Source organism: Rattus norvegicus, chromosome 8 (assembly GCF_036323735.1).
Source record: "Rattus norvegicus strain BN/NHsdMcwi chromosome 8, GRCr8, whole genome shotgun sequence".
Taxonomy (NCBI): domain Eukaryota; kingdom Metazoa; phylum Chordata; class Mammalia; order Rodentia; family Muridae; genus Rattus; species Rattus norvegicus.
The window spans coordinates 101,575,500-101,587,254 of record NC_086026.1 but is presented as its reverse complement, the minus strand read 5'-3'; positions in this window follow the sequence as shown (position 1 = coordinate 101,587,254).

Below are 11,755 nucleotides of genomic sequence, written 5' to 3'. Positions count from 1 at the left end.
TGTCTCTGTGAGGGTGCCAGATCCTCTGGAACTGGTGTTACAGACAGTTTTGAGCGGCAGTCTAGGAGCTGGGAATTAAAACCAAGTCCTCTGGAAGAGCAGCTCTTAACTGCTAAGCCATCTCTCTAGCCTCTGTCTATAGTATTTTCTAAAAGGATATACATTTTTATTTATCTAGTCATTTCTTTCTTTTGAAATAAAACCTTCCTTGACTTTGTTTTCTATTGCACGTGTTGTATCTGAGTAACCTCTGTTAACATTCACAGACCTGTGGCTATTAGCCCATCCAGGCTCGCTCTCAGAACTTGTGGTTTCCCAGTGCATTGTTGTTACCCATTTGGCCTTGCAGGTGGAAGTAGTTACTTCTGGATAAACATTTCTTTCTATTAATCACTCTTCTTTCTGGCAAAATGTGAATAGAGTATCTTGGACGCTTTCCATTTTTTCCCACAGCTTCTGAAACTGATGTATTGAATAGGACACAGATATCGATAGTTGATGTCCTGAATTTGGCTATCTTGTTTAAATAAGGAACATATTTTAAAATAATAGCATAAAAGGTATAGAGAGGAACTTTAAAGTGAGGTGTGAAGGATAAAAAGCTGGTGCAGCAGTTAAGACTGCTGACCGCTCTTCCAGAGAACCCCAGATCAATTCCTAGCACCCATGTGGCAGCTCGCAACTGTCTGTAACTTCAATCCTACTCACCCAATGCCCTGCTCTGGCCTCCACTAGAAGCAGACATAGATGTGGCACTCAGATATTGACGCAGGCAAGACATCCACACACCTAAAATAAATACATCAACAAACAAACAAAATAAAATTATGTGTTTTAGGTAATGCAGATGCCTACAGGTTGGATCAACTGATGATTTTTTTTGAAATTTATGTAAAAATGGTGGGAAATTCATTTTTTTTAAAGATGAAATTCAGCACTCCCCACGGGGCAGTGATACAATGCTTTACACATAATGATGGTCTAAGGCATCTTTCAGCAACTCCTTGCCAGCCATGGATACTCTGAAATATGGCATGTTGTTATTTATTGGTAGGTTAGAAATGCATTTTGAATATAAGATATTTTCATCATCAATCAGGGATTTGCAGCTCAGTAACTTAGGTAGCTATTTGGAATCAGTGTTATTTTTACACCGAGTATCAGTAGCTACGTCTTTAAAAAGGAAGCCAAGTAGCAAATAAGCAAGCAAAATTATATAGCTACATATATTCAAATAGCTAAAGAAATAGCCCCATAGCTATAGATTTCTCAATATTATACTTTACTGTGTTTTTCAATTTGTTGATTTATTTTGCCTACCAAATTTCACAAAACAATATGGAGACATCAAAAATATTCAGTTTAATCCCACCAAGCCCCATCTCAAAAAATTTTTTAATTTTTATTTACACTTTTCATCCACGAATAGATTTTTAAGCCAATTAAAAAAGCATATTATAGACAATCTAATGTACTCTGGCTAGTTAATCAGAAGCAGGGGGTTCAGTCTGTGAATTCACGCTGCTATAGATTGAGATATTCCACCCATTTTTTTTATGAAAGAGCAAAAGGAGGTTTCATTAAATTTCAAAGGCCTGTCTTGTGTCCAGCCATCAATGTGCTATTATTACACTTAATGTCTCATTCCTCACAAGGGAATTTTTTTTTCTCTTTTTAAATCCCTTGTCACTTTCCAAATCATCATTTTCAGAATCTACCAATCAAAGGAAATTGTGATTCTTTGAGCCTCTCAGCTGTACTCTTTGTAACCATGGAAACCAGCCAAACTGTTGCCAAGGTTACCTTCCTGAAGCTATCATTGCCTTCTCATTATCACTTTTTTTCTAAGATTAATAAACCCATTGATGCTTTAAAATAACTAATGCTCTAATTTTGTATAATTTATAGACTATAAGATGATTTCTTTATTTTCTTCCATTTAAAATTAAACATAACTGTGTGTGTAGCTCAAAATGAAGGAACAGGCACTCATGGGGTGACATTTTGAGCAATTGATTGTCTGACAAGAGAATTAATTAGACCCTGGTGCCGAGAATGGTTTCCCTTTAGTGAACAATTTAGAGCTTAAGGTTATTTGTCCTTTATTTTCTTTTCCTTCACACGACTTCATTTTGCAGTATTATATGTCATCATACTATAAATCTTTTATTGGTTTTCAATTTTTAAATTAATGTATGGCTAGGACACAGAAGATTTTCTTTAGATAAACAATAAAAGATGTATTTTTACAAACCATAAAGTCATAAAAAGTAATTGTATATTTTTATATATTTTAAAATGTGGGCACATAAAATATGATATCATGATGTCTTACATGGATAAACTAATGCTACTGAGCTAATATGTACTATTTAAACAAATGTACAATCAAATTACAGCCAAATTGTAAATATTTTCAGGTACTTATAATATTTACATATAAAAATTTTATAATATCTTTGATCTCCTAACCAGGCATATAGTTTAAAATATCTTTAAATATACTGTTATCTACCCAAGGAATATAGACAATGATTCAGTGTTGGCGTCGAGATATGACTTAGTTTTGTAGTGTTTCTATGGTTAGACATGATGTCTTGAGCAGTTAGAACAAACTTCAAATCACCATTTCTGTTCTTTTCCATTTGGGAGAGCTGTTTTTCAAAGCAAAGAGAAGGTACAGGGTTGATTCTCTCTCCTAATTGAAGACGAACAGAAACACATTGATGACTTTTTTTGTGAGGGTTTTCTTCCCCAAATATTCTTCCCTTCAGATGGACCAATTGCTCCCTTTGTCTTTTGAGGGAGGTATACAACAGTGAAACAGAGACCACGAATAGGAAACCTAAGCCCTGGAAAAGAAATTTGGTGCCATGCCTGGTAGATATACTTAGACCTGCCTACAGCACTCAGGGAAAACTGGGGATGCTTATTACAAAGTGGTTGCTTATAAACAGGGGATTTCTGAAGCCAGAAGGATTAGCTCACAGCCCACAAGTCAGCATCTTAGCAAAGAGAATGTAAATTACCATGCCATGCGATGCAGAAGAAGAGGTGATTGGCTTCTTGGAGAGGGTAAAGGGGGTAAGGGTCACTAGAGACAGTATACACAGTTACTGTGTCCCATTGTTTTCCACTTCCTGTCTCCTAGTACCTGTAAATTGATGGAAGAAGTCCTAGAACATGAAGGAAAGGAGGTAACTTGTCTGGGAGCTGAGGAGGGGTATATTGGTTTTAGGGACAGAGAAGACATTGTTCTGTCTTTTTTTATTTTCATTATTTTGTGTGTATGGTGTGTGTGTGTGTGTGTGTGTGTGTGTGTGTGTGTGTGTGAAAGTAGTTATGATGCATGTGTGTGTGCACTTTTATATGTGTAAATGCTAGCACATGCTGTAGGTCAGAGGATGGCTTCAAGGACTTTGAAGTTGGTCCCTTGGCATCAGTCTTCACTTTCCACCTTTTTGGAGACACTCACTTGTCCTGGAGGATCTATGTATTCCTCTGTCCCTGAGTCCCACCTTTCTGTAGGAGCACTGCGGTTACAGGTGTTTGCTCTACACAGGACCATACCAGGCATCTTCATGGGGTCTGAAGGTTCAAACTTAGGTCCTTATATTGTATGGCCAATGCTTTACACATAGAGCCACCTGCTTGTGCTCTGGTAAACTTTTCTGATGTTATCAGAACTAAAAAATTTCAACTGTCAAAAAATCACCATGATTAACATGCAAATCAGCCTCATCCACAGCAGGACTAAAGCCCCTCCCCCCTTATTCATGACAACACTGGGCAGTATATAGCCTGAAAGGCCTGCCTCAAGCATGACCCAGATTCTGAAACTACCTGGATATGTCTGTGTTGTCTCTTACTTAGATGCTGTGTTGAAGAGCAAAATGAAAGTTCTGTGGACTTAGATCTCACTTCTTTGGAAGCATATTGATAGAATTCAGAAGGTGGGAACTGATCCCAAAGGGAGCTGCAAGTCTCCAGACCATTATTAGATTTTTTTTTTGAAGCTCCCCTTTGGGATTTGTAAATACCTAGCTGAGAATGCATAAGAAAAGTAGTCTTGTGGCAAGTCTAAGACTTTTAAGTAAAAACTTTTTTTTTCTTGTGACACAAGCCAAGAAATAGCTGTCAGGTGTTGTGATTGGAGGCAGACACACAGGAAGGAAGACCATTTACAGACCTGACTATTTTGCATCAGATTTTACTGCATTAAGGGATTAGCATTCCATTTATCTCGATTTAGCTAATAATAGCAAAATAAGGTACCTTTTCTCTATTTTATGAATAATGTGTATTATTTTCCATAAGATTTGGTAGCAACCATGTCTGTTGGAAACTATTTAGTAGAAAATAACACAAGTTAGGAGAGAAAAGAAATATGGAGACCCAGCGGATGTACTTCCAAATGTGTCCTGTTAAGTCTCCTGCGCCAAGAAAAACCCGGGAGGTCTGTGCTCTAGCAACAAAGCAAGAACGGAGGTCCGAGTGAGGCTCAGCTGCTGGGGCTGGGGACTTTGCGTTTTTCAGATAAGAGAAAGTTGATTTCATCGGCTTTAAGTGTGTTCCTAAGACAAGTGTCCTGAAAGACTGAAAGTCGCACGATCCATTTCTCAGGATTCATTCAGGGTTTCTCCTAAACGGTCAGTGGCACAGAGCTTTCTGACTTTACAGCTACGCAGACAGGACTAAGCAATCAGCTTGTTCCTCAGAGAAGACCTAGAGTCATTTATTAACTTGTTCACAGCCAGAAAATTAAGCAAATTGGTGACGGGATACAAGCTGTTCTTTAGGAGAGTGAAAGGGAGAAAAAGCTGGTGGTCTCCAAAGCCAGAGAACATCCTCATACTTCTTCAGGCTTGCCATCTCCGTCTTCTGAAAACCGTTGTTGGCTCATCCATTCTGCTCATCAAGAGAACGGCATTGAGGGACTTATAAGCAATTATAATCTCTCCACATCCAACATGGATACTCGTTTTGAAGTAGATGCCGTGTTAATACTCATTCTGTATTTCTACAAGACCCTGGCAGTGAGAAACCTGACTATTCAATTACAGGAAAAGCCTGGGCCCACTCTGCCCCCCAAACTTTGAAAGAGCAAGGGCAATACACCTCAAACCAGCTTTAGCTTTTGTGCATAACTAAAGTGTTTTTAAGAACGTGGCTTCCAGGGGATCTGATAGAGCGCACCGTGTCCCACCTCAATTCTGTTGGTTTAGGGAGAAAAAAACCCACCAGAGACTTCTCAGTTTTAAAAATTACTATACATAGCAAACACATGGATTTTTATCCAAGTTTCATTTGTGGCTTTAACGTAGTTAGCGTTGCATGAAGTAGCAGACGAGAGAACAAAGAAAATAATAGCAAGGGTTAAAAACGGTGGAAACCGAAGTAGATGTTGGCACCAAATATTTCTAGGTAAGAAAATTTGGAATGGGAGTTTATATTATGACCAGTGTTTAATTTTTCCTTCATGTCGTTATTTTATCGAAGAAGGATTTTCAAAGAGCTCACTAGCCCTCCTGATAGGCTTCTCAGAATGGTAGTTTAAGTAAAAATCAACAAACGTGGCAGCTGCTGTGGGATCGAAAGGGGGCACTTCGATTCATCTCCTCACCTTCAAGGTTCTTTAACGGAGAATTTGATGAATGTAGCCGGGAGGAGAGTCTACAAAGAACATGTAGTGATCTATTGTAATGTTTAATTGACTTCCCCTTCTGGAGAGGAAGTTCTTAAATCTATGTGAAAGGCTTTGTGCAGGAATTTTAGTATCACTTGAAAGAAAACGTGAAGCACAGTCTTTTGCCTTTGTGTCCCTGTCCCAACCCCTTTGTCTCTTTCATTTCAAAAGCAGCTTCCTAAAATATATGTCAATATTTGCCTTTTCTGCCTCCGTCCCCGCCCGCCACCCATTCACTCTGTAGAGTAGTGACCTCAGGCTTCCACTCAGCAATTCCAAGGCCTATCCTTCTCACTTGGCTGTTTCCAAGGTAACAGAATCCTCTGCTTGCCAAAACCGAATGTGCTTTGAAATCCTGATTCATGTGGCCTCTCCCCGCCCTTGACTGTAGACAAGTCCTTTGTTTTCAAACAGTTTCTTTCTTTGGCATATTTGACATTGTTTCCTCCTGGTTTTCCTTTCCTGACTTCTAATTGTGATGTTTCTTGTGTTTCATCTTTGATGTCCTTTTTCTGTCAATAAATATTCTCTCCCTGAAGAGCCTAATCTACATGCTAGCTTTAATTTTGATCCACCTCCAAGTCATAATATGAATTTATAACCCTTCATTTTGAGATTTGAATAAAATGCTTATTAAAATGAATAAATAATTACCCATATCAATCATTAATACTTTATAAATTTCAGGCATACAAAACACCTCCCCAGTGTACATTAGCATCCTCAACAGTAGCACAATTTCATGATAAATTGTATTTTTAAGTCATATTAATCTCTGTTCTGTTCCTGTCTAAGGGTCAGGTGTAAATCTTGTCAGATATCTTAGGCTCTAGCGCAGAACATTCACAGACTTCTAGGATGCTCTACAAGGGATTTCTCACACAGATTCCCCTTTGTCTGGTTTGTAATGTTTGTATGTGTGGGTGTGTGTGTGCTGTGTATATGTGTATGTACGCTATGTGTTGTGTATGTGGTATGTGTATATATGTGTGTTCTGTAGTATAGGTATATGGTATGATATGTGTGTGATGTTGTATGCATATGTGGTGGATATGTGTGTAGTATATGAATGTATATATATGTGTGTGTGTATGTGTGTGTGTGATATGTTTGTATGTGTGCATATGTATATGTGGTATGTTTGTGTATCTGTGTATCTGTGTGTATTATGTGGGATATGGGGTGCATGTGTCCTGTGTGTGTTGTATATGGTGTCTATGTGTGTGTGTGTGTGTGTGTGTGTGTGTGTGTGTGTGTGGTGTTATGTGTGGCATGGGATATCTGTGCACTGTGTATCTTATGTGGTGTATGTGTGTGTGTGTTGTGGGGATGTATGTATGTGTGTATGTGGGTGTGATGTATGAATGGATATGCATGTGGTGGGGATTATATGTGTATTGTATGTGTGGTATATGGTACTTGTAATGTGCTTGTATGTGGATATTTGTATATATATGTGTATGATGCACATGGTTTGTGTGTGATATGTGGTGTGTGTGGTGTACTATGTGTGGTGTGGTGTGGTGTGGTATGCACCATTCTGTTCAGGATATGAAAGAAGTAATATAGAGTTTATTAAAGGTGAGAAATTCTTCATGTACACATTTACTAGTCCAATATTATGATAAATCATTTATTTGGTAATATTACCCTATGTAAGTATACCAGTTTAGTTACTGATTATATTGAATACAATTTTTATTTGTGCCAAGATGCAGGTATGTGTCTGTGATGTTTTATACAGATTAAATTTAAGATAGAACCTGTAGTTTTTTATCAGACTTTCAAAAAGGCCTGCCGAATAAAAATGTTGAGAACTGTAGAGTTAGTGTTCCTTAGTCTGCATTACACTTTACAATATGAGTTAAAAAGAAAAACATTGGCATAAAAGCAAGAAGAAAATATTTGGTTCTGAAATTCACATTGCATTGAAATGCAAGTTTTCTCACACTGACCCAGAAAGGCATTCCTATTTGTGTTTGAGTAGGCTTTTCCAGCTTTAGAGAGTAGCTATGGCCCATGACAGTGCAGTCCACAAAATGCTAGATATTGCTAATTAGGGTGCAAATTGTGGTGGTATTTCTGGGGACCTGGACATGTGCTCAGTAGATGGAGAAACGAGCTCCTCAACTCATTTCAGAGAGGCCAGGAAACATCTGCCAGGCGGTTACAGCTTTCAGCAACGATTAAACTGGATTGCTGTTGAACAAATGACTTACATACGTATCTGAAAACATACCCGGAGATGAATCTGAATGAAAAACCACATTAAGCCACCTCACGCATTGTAACTGATCTGAAGTGGGAAATTTCTTCTCACTTCTTAAAAATGGCTTTGTCTATTTTCACTTGATGCTGACACAACAACTGGGAAATTTATTGATATAAGACCGTCTGTTAGGACGCCAAATTAATTTCAATTCCCTGAGGTATCCTATTTTAATTAACAAATCTATGCTTCTGTTCTATTAATTAGTATGCAGAAAGAGTAAGCCTGAGATGAGTTTATTTCTAACAAAGCATTTATCTTCCACAATAACAAAAAGGGCATCAGCAGTCCCAATCAAATTTTCTTTATACATTTAATAATAGTCATGAAATTCTACCCAGAAATGCAGTGTTAGCACTGTCATTTTAATGAACAGCTTAATTCTGGGCGTGCTGGATTCCAAATGCTTCATTATTAGGGTCCTGGATATCTAATGCTCATTTTTGAAGATCATTGATGAGCACAAGTTCTTTTTCTATGTTACATTTGCAGACTTTCTGTTGGTTATAAAGCTTATCCACATCTCTACCTTTCCCTGATATATCAGCTAATGTAACTAGAAGGCAACATGGCAGCACTTGCAAATACCTCTCAATTCTGACACAACCTGCAAGTTTTGCACAGCTGCGTATTTTTCCTGAGACTGCCACTAGTGGGGCGCTTTCTCTTACATTTTCCATCTTAAATACACTTTAAATATTCTGGGAGGAGCTAGCAAGATGTCTCAGCATATAAAAATGCTTGCCACCGGATCTGATCATCGGAGTTCTACTCCCTGGACCCACATGCAGTGGACGGGGAGATCTGACTCCTGAAAGATTTTCCATTGACAGCTATGGGACACATGTGTATGAGCACATACATGTGCACACAATAGATATACAGTAAATGGTGATTAAAGTATTTTAAGCAATAACATAGGTAACAAACTAGATTAACGTTAGGTCAACTGATATATTGAAAGTATTCGTACAGTGGAAAATGTCCAGCAATTTCAAGTAATGTTGCCTTGTATCTAGCCACAAAAAATATACAGTTGGGTGGATATTAAAGGAGGCATTATTTGTTTACCCTAAGGGACATCGTCCCAACATTCCCAATGGGAATTTTGCCATTGACCATTTGTTGGCAGCATGCTTATGATTAAAAGCACTGTAGAATTATCCTTAAAACACTGCTAGACAGTTGGTATCAAAACAGAAATATTACAAATCTGTGTATGGTTCCTTGCTTAGAGTCTATCTTATGGCGGACCTGTACTGTGACCTAACGACAGACAAGAGAGGCAGCTAATTCATGTTTTAGGTTTTTCCAGGTGAGAGATAATCAAGACTATTATGGAGGTCTTTATAGGACTGGCTAGAGAACGTATTTCCACAAATATTACTGACATAATTAGAAATAATAAGAGACGGAGTTGTGTTGGGTCATATGGGCATACTCAATGAGAAGAATGGGATGTTCCAGAAGTAATGTCACACCAGCCAAGGTTGAAAGCAACTATTCCCAGCTGCCAGAACCAATGGCAAGCAGCCATCTGTCAATGCTGATGTGCCGTGGGATAGTGCATATTTCATTTTGAATATGACTTTTCTTCACAGAGAGGACCTGTCAAGCACTGACACTACACCAGAGCATGTGGAAGGCACCTGTAGAATTGTAAGCTCCTCAGCTGCCTGCCTTCCCCCACACCATTATGTTTCAGCTGGTTCCCTCCCCTTGAAAAGCAGGTGCAATGCCTCATTCCCACTCACAGGCAGTAGAAAGGTTGAAACTGTTTCAGCTAGAAAGTATAACAGCCCCTAGAAAATTGTTTGAGGATGAAAATAACCCCTCATCTTAACTTTTGACAGCCCAGGAAGTAACTAGAGTGGATTGACAGTCCTTGATCTTGAACCATATTCATTTGCATCAACATGCTTTTCAATAGTATACCTTTTAGATGTAAATAGCATTAACCTTATAATGTTAGGTCAAATTAATGTGAAAGAACATGGACTTGCTTATAGGGAGAGATGATCTCCAAGGTATTCAGTATTTAAAGAAGAGAGCAAGCACGATTCTTCTTGATCACAAAACTTCAGTTTTTGCATTGACCTCAAAACGAGTGTATTCAAGTAGCATCATTGCTAAGTTTTCAGGAAATCCAATGATGGGAGAAGAATGTTCATTCAGAGACTTGAATCACAGAGATTCAACATAGAGAAACTAGTTATTTTATAATAGGGAATAAACCTCTATCTTTTCCCCAGAAGGAAACCTGTTCTTTCCCCAGGAAGACAACCTATTAGATCTACTTACAATAAAATCTCTAATAAAGAGAGTTCTGGATGCTGAGGATTTCACTCATTAGCAAAGCACTGAGCTATTATACAGAAGGTCATGGGTTCAAACTCAACCACACACAAATGTTAGACAGACAGACAGACAGACAGACAGACACACACACACACACACACACTCACAAATCACATGTACATGTACACACATATACAACTAAACAAAAGCCACCAGTTCTACTGACAATAAAATGCTCAAATATGTTAAAGAAATCTGAAATATTATTTTTCAATAGTCAGTCAGCCATGCATTCTTAATTGTGCCTTCAACGATGAAAGGGAAGATGCCAATGAAGACACGTGCTGATGTTCATTGCTTATCTTTTGGCTTTTTAGTTGCTCAGAATCCTTTCTACGATGCATAGTTTCTGGTGGATATTAAAATCTGTTTAAAAGTGCACATATTCTCTACACTTCATATAACTAGAACTGTGAGTTTCTTTCACACTTGTTTGTCTTTAAATTCTTTCTTGTGTCCTGGCTGTTACATACCAGCAAGTCTTCACATAGTTTCCTTCTGCATGCTTCATCCACACAAGTAGATGAACTGATGCCACAGGGGAGAATTCTTTTCTTTTCAAGACTGCTAATGAATGAGTCTTCATTGTAGTCATTCACTCTTTACCATTGGTTTACATGGAATTACTCATTTCTCAGCTATATTCTTGCTTTACCTTCTCTGCCAGATATATATATATATATATATATATATATATATATATATATATATATGCACTCTGTACAGAATTCTCAACTTCATATGGGAAAAACAATAAAACCCAGGATAGCAAAAAGTATTCACAACAAGAAAAGAACTTCTGGGGGAATCACCATCCCTGAATTCAAGCTGTACTACAGAATAATAGTGATAAAAACAGCATAGTATTAGTACAAGTTAATCAATGGAAAAGAATTTAAGACCCAGAAATAAACCCACATTCCTATGGACATGTAATCTTTGACAAAGAAGCAAAAACCATACAAAGGAAAAAGAAAGATCTTCAACAAATGGTGCTGGTCTAACTGGTGGTATGTATGTTCAAGAATGCAAATTGAACCATATTTATCACCCTGCCCAAAGTTTAAGTCCAATTTGATCAAAGACCTCAACATAAAACCAGATACAATGAATCTACTAGAAGAAAACAGGAGAAAGAGTATTGAATATATTGGTACAGGAGATTTCCTGAACAGAACACCAATTGCTCAGGCTCTATGATCAACAATTGGGGCCTTCTGAAAAGCTTCTGTAAGGTAAAGGATACTGGCAATAGAACAAAATGGCAGCCTACAGAATGGGAAAGATCTTTACCAATCCTACATTTGATAAAGGGCTAATATCCAAAATGTATAAAGAACTCAAGAAGTTAGATTCCAAAAAACCAAATAACCCAATTAAAAAGTGGGGTACAGAGTTAAACAGAGAATTCTCAATAGAGAAGTCTCAAATGACCGAGAAAC